Genomic DNA, 10,000 nt, shown 5'->3' with positions numbered 1-10,000 from the left:
GCAAACCGTTCTCTTTTCGCACTAAAATTAAAAACTTCCAACGACTCCAGTTTTACTTCTCATGTTCCATGACAACCTTTATTTGGGCTACGGTCGTCGTGTGTGAAACTTGACGAGAAATGAACACTATCTGAAACCACTTAACTGTAACTATCCTGTCGCGTGTATCTTTTAGTCATCTGAGACTGAAGACCTGACAGTTCAAAATCGCTTCCTTGGCGCTCGTGGGCGTTCGTCGTTGCGCACGAGGGAGTCCACGCGCCTGTACACTCAATCATCTCAGTCATGATGATGACGCTAAGACAATGCTTTCAGCTGACATCACAGACTTAGTGGTAGACTACTGACAACAGTCTGACTCACCCTGCCAGATACAACTCGGATAAGACACCAACTGTTCACTACCACATGTTCAGGAATTCCTTAATCTGATTTTATTTTTGTCTTTCTAGGAAATGGCTGCATTTGCTAGCTTAACTGTTCTGTCCATGAGATCCGTATAACAGCTAAAGCCTTGTTCAATGGTAGGCCTACATGAGATGGGGCTGGCGGCAATATATTTTATAAAAGGAGGATGGGGTGACCTTGTGTCATCCATTGAAGGCAAGGTGTGTGGTCCAATGGGTATGACCCAACCTTGAGCAGCCTCACCGGTCTCATTATTTTCCCTTTAATGTTGACTATGCTGAAGCCGTACGCCTCACAGGGCACTGGGACCTCTTCTGCTACCAGCTTAAAGAGCACACACTCACACATGTGCGTGCACACACAGACACACACACAAGCACACACACACACACACACACGCCCGCACGCACACACACACACACACACACACACACACACACACACACACACACATACACACACACACAACGCGTGCAAGCACAGACACACAGACACACAAATGTGCGTGCACACACAGACACACACACACACGCACACACACACACACACACTCACACATGTGCGTGCACACACAGACACACACACAAGCACACACACACACACATGCCCGCACGCGCACACACACACACACGCACACACACACACACACACACACACACACACACACACACACACACACGCACGCGCACACACACACACACACACACACACACACACACGCCCGCACGCGCACACACACACACACACACACGCCCGCACGCACACACACACACATGCATGCATACACATTAACACAGACGCATGGGCGTGCAAGTGTGCACACGACACGCATACACACACACACACACACACACACACACACACACACACACACACACACACACACACACACACACACACACACACACACACACACACACACGTGAAGCCATGAACACACTTCAGCACTATATAAATGAGTCCGGTGCCCTTTGCCTTACTGCAGTGTTTCTCAAAGTGGGGCGCAAGCCCCCCTGGGGGGGCGCAGAGGCATTGCGGGGGGGGCGTGTAACATCTGATTTTGGGTTTTTTCCCCCCAAGGAAATTATTTACTGTCTCTCCAATAAGCAATAAATTTTAAGCATTATACCAACATTATAACCATTATATTATTAATTGTCATATAGGAAATTAACACACATCTGCATTCCACTGCAGTCCCTCTTTGTTTTATATCACCAGTCACCTTTCCTTAGATTGTGCACGGCGCAGCGATCGTAAAATCAATCTGCGCGAGTACTGCTGTTGCTTGGGTGGGGGGGCTCGGAAGCATCCAGACCCTCCGAAGGGGGGAATGATGGGAAAAGTTTGAGAACCACTGCCTTACTGTATAACCCAGTAGTAAGTAGGCCAAGATACTTGATATCATCTCAATTCACAGCAGAGGTGACTGCATGTACGTGTAGTACACATTACGTATCAAATCTCCTTGCCCTTCTCGTCGGCTGTATGGAAAATAAATAAAATGGTCCCACTTAACTTCGAAGAGCAAAATGTGTCTACATAAATGAAAACAAGTGCTTTTGTGGCGTTTGAAACAAAACTGGACCTGGCTGGGAGGACACTTTTGACACAACACACAAACGGGTTTTCCCTGAGAGGGAGCTAAATTAACGTAACATAATAGTTCTGCCCCCATTACGCTAATACTCACAGGAATGTGTGGAGCATGAGGAGGGAGGAGGAGGGAGGAGGAGGGAGAAGAAAAGGAAAGGAGGAGAGAAGGAGGGAGGGAGAAACACGAATGGGAGAAGAAGGAGAAGGAGAGGAGGAGAGGAGATGGTGGAGGGGAGGGAGAAGAAAAGGACAGGAGGAGAGGAAGGAGGGAGGGAGACAGGAGAGGAGGGAGGAGAAACACGAATGGGAGAAGAAGGAGAAGGAGAGGAGGAGAGGAGATGGTGGAGGGGAGAGGCACACCGGTGGGGCTATTAGGAGAGAACGTCCAAGGTTCAGGGAGAGAGGGTGAGGAGAGACAGAGAGAGGGAGACAAGGGAGAGAGGGAAAGAGAGGGAGCTAAAGGGAGGAGAGAGAGAGCAACAGAGAGAGAGAGAGAGAGAGAGAGAGAGAGAGAGAGAGAGAGAGAGAGAGAGTAAGAGAGAGGGTAAAAGCGACTGAGACAAGAGAGAGAGAGAGAGAGGGAGAGAAGGTAGAAGAGAGGGAGTGAAAGGGAGAAGAGGGAGGGAGGTGAGAGACAGAGTTCCAGGACTGGCGAGAAAGCTAACACTGGCCAGTCACACCAGAGGATTAGCAACAGTGTCTGTAAAGGCTGTAATGCCCACCTCCTCCTCCTCCTCCTCCTCCTCCTCCTCCTCTTCTTTCTCCACATCTTCATCACCCTCCTCCTCCTCCTCCTCCTCCTCCTCCTCCTCCTTTTCTTTCTCACCATCTTCATCACCCTCCTCCTCATCCTCATCCTCTCTCTGCTATTCCTGCTCGCCCATGTCCCAAATCCACCACCTCCAGTCTGCCCTTTTGGAAAGAAAAATGGTGGCTCTGGTTCGGCTGCTCTCAGAACTCTCCATCACTTTCCCAATCCAACAACACACCTTTTAACCTCCCAAATTTATGTTTCTAGTAGATTTCTCTCCTCCTCTCTCTCTTTCTGTCTCTCTTCATCTTTGTATCTTTCTATCTATTTTTCGTCTCTCTCTCTCTCTCTGTATCTCTCTGTATATCTCTCTGTGTGTATCTCTCTCTCTCTCTTCATCTCTGCATCTTTCTATATATCTTTTCATGTCACTGTATCTCTCTGTATCTTTCTATCTCTCTCTCTCTCTCTCCGTCTCTCTCTTCACCTCGTTCTGTATCTCTATCTCTCTTCTCTCTCTCTCTCTCTCTCTCTCTCTCTCTCTCTCTCTCTCCCCCTCTCTCTCTCTCTCTCTCTCTCTCTCTCTCTCTCTCTCTCTCTCTCTCTCTGCTTGATGCAGCTGCTGCTCCTGCCTCTTAAACGCTCCCACTTGTGTAAACAGTTCAATAAGTGTGCGCTAAGCTAACGCTGCTGTGGGGAGGGAGGGAGAGAGGGAGGGAGAGAGGGAGGGCAAGGCTGACTAGTCAGACAGACACGGGCCCAGTGACAGATGTGTTTGGAGAAGGCATAATTCCCCCAAGCGCACAGCCAGACAGATAGATGTGGTCTGTGTGGAATGGATGTGTGTGTGTGTGTGTGTGTGTGTGTGTGTGTGTGTGGGTGGGTTTGGGTGTGTGTGTGTGGGGGTAATGGGATGGGTTTGCATGTCTGTATGAGGAGATGGATGAATGTGTCTGTCTGTGTGTGTGTGGTGTGGGGGTTAAATGTGTCTGATGTGCATGTGCTTGTGTAGATGTGTTTGTGCATGTGTCTGTGTGTCTGTATGTATCTGTGTCTGTGTGCCTGGATGTATCTGTGTGTGTGTGTGTGTGTGTGTGTGTGTGTGTGTGTGTGTGTGTGTGTGTGTGTGTGTGTGTGTGTGTGTGTGTGTCTACAGTAGCCTATTTGTCTGTACTATATGTATGTGTGCGCCAGTGTGTGTGTTTGCATGTGTATGCGTGTGTGTGTTTGTGTGCCTGTGTGCCTGTGTGTGTGTGTGTGTGGGTGTGTGTGTGTGTGTGTGTGTGTGTGTGTGTGTGTGTGTGTGTGTGTGTGTGTGTCTACAGTATGTTTCTGTATATAGTCTGTGTGTGCCAGTGTGCATGCATGCATACACGTGTCCTTATGTGTGTCTGCATCTGTGTAGTATGTATTTGTGTGTGACAAGTCCTCGAGCAGGATAAGGGACGGTATGTGTCATGTAGCATGAGCATGTCTTCTAAGTCAGGACGGTATTGCGCGAGTAGAGTAGAGTAGAGTAGAGTGGAATGGAGCGCGTGAACAAATGTCCTTTAGCGCTGGAAGGACACTGCTGCTGACGAGGGGCTACTGCCTGCCTCCGAGGTGGGATTAACGCTCGGGGAGAACACTAACACGCAGGCCTTTGCTGTATATTATGACTGCGTCTGGTACATAGGCATAGGCATGGCAGGCAGACAGAAGCCTGGCTTTGCAGCACAGCTGCAGGGGGACTCTATAAACTCTGTTTGGATTCAGATCCGTAGCTTCTTACTGTAATGCAAACCGTTCAACCGTTCCACCATTGAAATACTTGGCGGTTTACTGAAAAAAAAAACGGTAACACTTTATTTTAGGGATACATCTATTAGCACTAGTACATACAATGTTAATGGCTGCATAAGTAACTTGTAAGGCATGTACTAAGCAAACGCTAAGGCCTACTAGGTCCTTAAATTGGTAATAAATCCCTTATTGTGCATGAACAAGACATTTGCGAATACATGCCTAACAAATGTTTGATTTTGCTTCGTACATGCCTTACAAGTTACTTATACGGGGACATTGTATGTATTAGTGCTAATAGATGTATCCCTAAAATAAAGTGTTACCAAAAAAACATATCTGCAGCATTACAACATTGCAACATTATGGTGACAGTCAAAACAGAATAACAAAGAAAAAACACTCGCACATCCGTCTTTTGGGTGCAGGACCAGCAAAGTCACACAAAAAATGAAAATGAAGTCTGCACACCAAGCTCCCGTTTCTCTTCTTTTTAATGTAACGTTTCGGGCAGCATGCCCTTCAGCATGCTCTTCATCAGACATCAGACATTCAAAGCATACACATTATGTTACATTACCACTGGCATTCTGGCGATGACACACACATTATGATAGGGGTTATGTTACTAGAGTCCAGGTCATCAGTCCAGTTTTGGAAGTGCAGTGTTCAGCCCACAGGCCAAGAGATGTGAAGAGTCTTTGTTTGGCCCATTAATGACTCATTAAAACACCAGTTGACTCATAAAGTTGATTAATCACCCCGAAAAGGTTGCCTAGCCTTTACAACTTCCCGCAAGGTACTGGCTTGATAAAACTCACTCCGCACAACCTGTCTGAAGACATGAAGACACTTCAGTTTATCTTTAGGGACCCTATACGTATTACAACATGAATGTACTTTTGATTGGAACTTTAGAAGATGTGTCAAAATTCTGTTTTGTATTAGTGAAATGACAAGCCCAAGGCCCATCCATTTAAAACACATTTTGGCTAAAATGGTGAAATCGAACTTTCTCAAAGCACCTCCGATCGGCGTCGTTTTTAATGTGAACTCATGGTATCATCCAAAAATGTACCTACAATGCATGGCACTCTGGACAATCCCCTTAGGGCTCAGTACAGCAAGATACTACATACTGCGTGGTGTTGATATGCTGAAGGGAGATATGGCAATCATTGTAATGAGCAATCCTCCTGTCACACACTGTTACAGAGAGACTTAGAGGAAAACTAGCTTTTAAGACATGAAAAGGCATTGGAGCCCATGTAACCCACTACATGTGTGTGTGTGTGTGTGTGTGTGTGTGTGTGTGTGTGTGTGTGTGTGTGTGTGTGTGTGTGTGTGTGTGTGTGTGTGTGCGTGTGCGAGTGAGTGAGTGTGTGGGAAAGTAATTTTTAACAAGTAAGATCCATGGTTGAAGAGTAAAGCCCTTGAAATACAAAGCCAAAAAAAATCCTCTACCAATTCCCCTTCATTACCCACGCTCTTACTCAAAACTAGAAAACAATAACACAAGGGATGGGAAAATCCAAAACACACTCACACGATGAACTGAGCTCATTAAAAAGAGACTAAAATTAGCCGACATACACATTTCTCCATCAAGCCTCCTACACAGCACCAGTAAACACAGTACAGCCCAGTGAGCAACACACAGCACTGCAGCAGTGCAGCTCCCACTCCCATAGTCCTGCTGACGGACCACACCGGGAGGGAGTCAGGGGGAGGTTGGCTTTTAATTTGTTCCATGCGTGGCTCAAATAAGAATGTGAGGCACTCCCTAAGATAAAGAAAGGGGGAGAGAGAGAGAGAGAGAGAGAGAGAGAGAGAGAGAGAGAGAGAGAGAGAGAGAGAGAGAGAGAGAGAGAAAGAGCGAAAACAACATCTGGGAACAGGTGCACTCAGGGGGCCTCTTAAGGGTGTGGCTAATCTCTCCTGGCTGCCGGGAAGTTTCCAAAATGGCCGAAAGCTGGACAGCTGGACAGCCCTACGCACTGACTGACTAACAGAAATGCCACCAGCGAAACTACTAAGATAAGGTCAGTCAGCCATACTGCTAGACCACCTGTCTGCTCTGTAGCCTTATACAGAGGTACAAATGGGCCATGATGCCATGGGGGTATTTCCACCCAGGCCTGTGAAATATTGCCTTACTCCATCACTGCCTGCCTTGTCATTCCTCCTCCTCCTTCCCTCTTTCTTTCTCTTTCTGTCCTCAGTCACTCTTTCTCTCCTCCGTCTCTCTCTCTCTATTCTCTCTCTCTTTCGTCCTCCGTCTCTCTCTCTCTCTCTCGCTCTCTCTCTCGCTTGGCCAGTGGCTCTCTCTTACCCTCTCTCTCTCTGTCTCTCTCTCTCTCTCCCTTTCTCTCTCTCTCTCCATCTCTCTGGTCTGGCCAGGCACAGGCCTGGCAGCTATCTGACAGCTTTCGCTGGTTCTGCTTGCTGTCCCGCGGACTTGATCACAGCTAGCAGCCTGACAGGGCAGGAATGTGAAGAATCGTGTGAAACGATAGACGAGGGCCATGGAGGGTAAAAAAAAAATGAAAAAAAGAAAGAAAAAAATCGAAAAAGAAGACAAAAGGGGATGCAACGCACCGGCGCTCCAAAACAAGACAGATGACAAGTGAGAGGAAGGTTGCGGGGTGATGGAGAGAGTGAGGGAGGAAGAGAGGGTGAGGAAGAGAGGAGGGGGAGGAGGGCAGGAGGACAGGAGGAGAGAGGAGGACGAAGAGAGGAGGGGGAGGAGGGCAGGAGGAGAGAGGAGGAGGAAGGACAAGGCTGAGATGTGTGATGGAGCGAGGTAATATTTGTCTGCCAAAGGAGAAAGAATGGAAAGGGGGCACTGGAATGGAGATACAGAGTGAAGGAAAGATAGAAAAAGACAGAGGACAGAAAATGAGAAGAAAAGGCAAGAGGGAAGACAGACAACACGAAGGAGGAGATAAGAACAGAAATGTGTGTGTGTGTGTGTGTGTGTGTGTGTGTGTGTGTGTGTGTGTGTGTGTGTGTGTGTGTGTGTGTGTGTGTGTGTGTGTGTGTGTGTGTGTGTGTGTGTGTGTTTGAGAGAGACAGAGACAGAGGCAGAGGGACCAAATATTGTGTGTGAGAGACAGAGTGAGTGTGAGGGTCTTTCACCCACATCCCCACCGCCACCCCCACCCACACGGTTCACCACCCTCCCAGTTTTCAGTTTCCCAAGCTCGTGTCCTCTTTCTGAACCCTGGGCCGGGAAGACAACTGAGAGTGATAAGCGGAGGGTGCGAATGAAGGCTTTGGACGACGCTGTATCCAGACACGACACGACACCCCACACCACACCACACCACACCACCCGGCTGACTTCCTCATGCTGGGAAATAGAACTAGGGCTGGGTGATACAGCGAAAAAAAGGATCAGTGTATTTTAAGCCTTCGAGGATCTGCTCCGTGATTGACAAGGCTTATCGTACAAACTGAAATTAAGTTTTCATGAAATGAAAGGGCCTGTAACTGGGTGTGCTTTACTTTAAACCACTCTCTCTCATAGCTTTCTCCACAGCTGCACAGAATCTCAATCTGACTGAAACATCAACTCTCATTGCGTATAGGGATGCACCGATGCATATTTTTTCACTTCCGATCCGATCCCGATATCTAAATTTGGATATCTGCCGATACCGATACTACTCCGATCCAATACCAAAATCATATATATGCATGAGGTAGGCCCAAGCAGACTATTTGGTCAGAAAAGGGAGTCAGAGGAACAGTAAACCAATTAATAAGCAAAAAGTAACAAGTAAAAAAGTAACAATCCCATCCTGAAAACTAATATGCAAGTGTTATGATTTCAAATTAACATTGCACCTGACCGAATGTCTGTATCAGGAAAAGTCCGATATTTTGCTAAAATTCCGATCCGATCTTTGAAATATGTTGATATCTGAACCGGATACCGATACACCGATACCGATATCCCATCCCTAATTGCGTACAAAGCCCAATGAGGTGTTTAATCAACCACCATTCAATGAAAACATCGGTAACACTTTATTTTAGGGATACATCTATTAGCACTAATACATACAATGTTCCTGTATAAGTAACTTGTAAGGCATGTACAAAGCAAAATCAAATATTTGTTAGGCATGTATTCGCAAATGTCTTGTTCATGCACAATAAGGGATTAATTACCAATTTAACCTTAGTAAGGACCTAGTAGGCCTTAGCGTTTGCTTAGTACATGCCTTACAAGTTACTTATGCAGGCATTAACATTGTATGTATTAGTGCTAGTAGATGTTAATAGATGTATCCCTAAAATAAAGTGTTACCAAAACATCAAACCAACTTGCAGCATCTAGTACACGAAATAAGCCTGTAATAACAGGAGCACGACTACCCGGTAGCTAATCATAAGTAAACTGCATCTCTCACTACCAGAAGAGCGTAATGAGGTTATGTGCTAATATTGTAACCATGTCTATGCAGGGTTTCCACCAGCTCTTTACGGCTAAGGCGCCCACCAACAAACGACAACCAACACCTACCACCTTGACTAGGTCCCCTGAAAAGATAAAGATTTTGTGTTGTGGATGAAATGCCTAAACTTGCTTAACCAAAAATGCGGGTTTTTACATCATACTTAAAACTGCACATCATAGCCTTTCCAATGGTGATAGTCACATGGCTAATTCCACACCACCTTCCTTGACTACTAGAAATTCTGCTGGAAACACTATGTACATACCGACCAAGGTGCAGTTGTTCCAGTAGCAGCCGTAGTGGATATTGTAGCCAGTGTTGCTGTTATTAGTCAAGATGACTTACGCCGATCCCATGAGGTGTCGTTGTCATTATGACTCTGATGAGGAGCGTACACACTTCTTAAATAGCCACTTAGATACAAGCCCACAAGGGAGGGAGGAGAGGGTTATTATTAAAGATGAATAACAACAACAACCACGACAGAAAAACGCTGGAGCTCTGTCAAAATCTATGAATACCGGGCACTCAAGTCACCCCTGGTATCAGCGGTGGCCAGATAACAGCTACTAGACGAGCACAGGAGCGGGCACGAGGAGGGCAGTGCCAGTGGGCCAGTCATTCGGTCAGGTGGCTGCCCGGGCTGTAGACTGGGTCACACACACACACACACACACAAACACACCCACAGTCGGGGCTGAAGTGTCTAGCCAACACCGGCTACAAGCGACACGCAGGAATCCTCTTAGGGTAGAGCTGTGTCATGACGCAGGAATAATCCTGCATATACCCTATCTATCTGAGCAGGGCTGGCCGGGCCTGGGGCCAGAACACACCCTGGGCATCTTTGGCATAAACCAGCCCTTCACACTCAGTCCTACAATATCATGATTCACTTCGCTAACTGTCTATATCAGTGTTTCCCAACCTTTTTTGTCTTGCGTACCCCCTAAGCCTCTTAGTTGAGCCATGAGTACCCCCTAATTCATCTTCTATA

General features: G+C 46.9%; 1 protein-coding gene across 8 annotated transcripts in view; it reads right to left on the bottom strand.

Annotated features, from left to right (window-relative positions):
• ppp1r13ba (protein phosphatase 1, regulatory subunit 13Ba) overlaps window positions 1-10,000 on the bottom strand; it is a 119,630-nt gene that overhangs the window by 49,785 nt on the left and 59,845 nt on the right. The gene's annotated exons all lie outside the window — the stretch shown is intronic.

Source organism: Engraulis encrasicolus, chromosome 19 (assembly GCF_034702125.1).
Source record: "Engraulis encrasicolus isolate BLACKSEA-1 chromosome 19, IST_EnEncr_1.0, whole genome shotgun sequence".
Lineage (NCBI taxonomy): Eukaryota > Metazoa > Chordata > Actinopteri > Clupeiformes > Engraulidae > Engraulis > Engraulis encrasicolus.
The sequence above is the reverse complement of the archived record's forward strand: the minus strand, read 5'-3'. Positions and strand labels throughout refer to the sequence as shown.